At 40.0% G+C, this 2,558-nt stretch overlaps 1 long non-coding RNA gene across 1 annotated transcript; it reads right to left on the reverse strand.

The window, feature by feature from the left end:
- Positions 1-1,127: 1,127 nt before the first annotated feature.
- Positions 1,128-2,356, reverse strand: LOC114084229 (uncharacterized). Its single transcript, XR_003581288.1, has 2 exons — positions 1,864-2,356; positions 1,128-1,493 (listed from the first exon to the last, which is right to left on the reverse strand). It is a non-coding gene; the product is annotated as an uncharacterized lncRNA (long non-coding RNA).
- Between the last annotated feature and the right edge of the window lie 202 nt (positions 2,357-2,558).

A 2,558-nucleotide genomic window follows, 5' to 3' on the forward strand; every position in this document is an offset into this window, starting at 1 on the left:
AGCTTTAGGGACTATGTGGCCCTATGGGAATACTGTCTTGGGTTTTCAAAGATACACACACTATTTTAAAGGTATTAAGGGAATTTATATACAACCTCTTTTTACATGAGCCAAGTCAGCCAGAGGCTGCCTTTTGTTCCAAAGTTTTAAAGCACTTGAGAAGATCATTCTTTTGAGCTGAAGAATAAATGCCAGAGTCAGGGAAAGTGAGACCTAGAGAAGTGACTTGTTACACAGGAAGGACTGGTGGGGAAAGCGGGATCAGATGCTGAGTGGCTGGCTTCTCTTGCTACCTCCTGCCTTTGCACTCAAGGCTCAGGTGCACCAATGACAAATATAAACATTTCCACAGAAGACAAGGCACTGGAGATGCCTAATATTCCTTCTTGAAATAGCTTTCTTTTTCCTCATAACTTTACACAATTACAATTCAAAAATGCGCTACCTCCCACTGTATCACACCACCAAGCATGATTGTCTTTTTATTTTTAATAAACTATAAACCTGTACAATCGAGAATTCAGGATTTCTAATCAATAACATTACTTGTCAAATAAATTGCTTAAAATTCCAGAAACATGTTACTCGTCCTCTCACATGGATTTCCATGTTCATGAAGTGAGGACAAGAGTGTCTTTTCACTTTAAAAATGAAAATGGATAATTTAGAAATATAGATGATTCTGATAAGATTTTTCTCCGTGCTTGTGACACCCTTGAAAGCAACATGGAAACCACTTGCAGTTTCCGAGCACTTCAAAGATTACAATGTGATCATTTTCTAATTATGGAATGAAACTCGGTAAGGGCAGCCAACTCTTCCTGCACTTGTCCTACATATATTCACATGCAGACAGACATGTGGTTTCATTCATTCTACTCCTATTTCCCTGCTCCTGATTTCTTTCTTATATTCGTCTTCTTACTCCTCCACTTCTCCCCCCTCCCCCCCAGAAAATGTTAGATGATCCCTTTATCCCTTCACTTTCCTTTAGACCACAGTTGGCAACATCCTTCTCAGACATCTTCACATTTGCTGGCTCATAAGATGACTCTTCACTGTCACTCAAATTACTTCTCATTTTATGTGTCTCTCACTGTGCAACAAATTACCATACACTTAGAAGCTTCTAACAACATCTGTTTATTAATTCACAGTCCTGTAGGCTGGAAGTCCTGCTCAGTGTCGCTCCATTCTCTGTTCCAGGGATCATAAAGAGGGACTCAAGCTGTGAGCCAAGCTGAGCCTTCATCTGCAGACTCTGAGTGGACATCACTTCCAGGCCCACTGAGGTCATGGGCAGAATTCAGTCTCTTGTAGTCATAGGACTAACAGCCTGGCTTCCTTGATGGTTGTTGGCCAGGATGCCTTTCTCTTTAAGATTGTTTGAATTCTTTCTTGTGTGGCCTCCTGCATCTTCAAGTCAAATCCCCTTCACTCTTCATATCTCTCTGACATCAGTCTCCAGATGGAAAAGCCCTCTGAAAGGTCTCCTGTGATTAAATCAGACACACCCAGGTTAGATTCTCCCATCTTTAGGCCAACTTTGCCATCAGATATGACACAATCACAAGGCTGTATTCACAGGTGAGACATCTTTATGGGAGCACTCTAGGATTTGATCACACTGCCACCAGTTTTTTGGCTATATCTTAGGTGGAAATATCTTGATTTGTGGATTTGATCATGGGCAGAGATCAAAGTAGAAGAGGAAAGAAGGCAGATGAGGCATAAAGATATCTGGGGTGTTATGATCATGCTCCTTGCTTCCCTTAGCTGGCCTACAGCCCTTCATACCCTGCTCATAGACTACTTTCCATTTCATCAAATTTGTATTTTTCTTTCTTACACATTATACTCCACCTTTCATAGCAATATTGGAAAATGCACTTTGCAGGGGCTTCTGGATTTTCTTTTGTATTGCTACTTCCACATATCTTCATAGAGAAGGCACAAGCAGACCTCTTGCCTTGCTGTTTCTTGGGTAATTTTAGCATACAAACTGAGCTGTCTGCTGCTGTAGGTAACGTGATGTATAATAATCCCTCAGACTTGAGCTGGCCACTTCCACAAGATCCTCCTCCAGAAATGACTTCCTAAGACACAAAGAGCAATAACCATCAAGGGGAGAGGTATTGATCAATGGAATGAAATCAAAGTTAAGAACTTCAGTTCTTCAAAACCCATTAAGAGAGTAAAAAGGTAAACCATAGACTGAGAGAAGGGAGTTTCAATACATATTCTGACACAGGGCTCTTACAGGGAGCATAGGAAACACTCCTTTGAATCAATAAGAAAAAGGAAGAGAACTCAATAGAAAAAAGGGCGAATATCATAATAGATACTCCACAAGAGAATATCCCCAAACAGAAAATAGTTATATGTTTATATAATTATATGTTTAGGCACCTGTCATCATTAGCCAGTGGGGAAATGCAGATTAAAATCCTAATGCAAAAAAATACAACATAGTATCCAAAATGGCTGAAATAGAGAAACAGACAATGTAGGTCAACCAGAATTCTCATACTTTGTTGACCAGAGTGAAAATTATTACA

The sequence above is a fragment of the Marmota flaviventris genome, chromosome 3 (genome assembly GCF_047511675.1).
Source record: "Marmota flaviventris isolate mMarFla1 chromosome 3, mMarFla1.hap1, whole genome shotgun sequence".
Taxonomy (NCBI): Eukaryota; Metazoa; Chordata; class Mammalia; order Rodentia; family Sciuridae; genus Marmota; species Marmota flaviventris.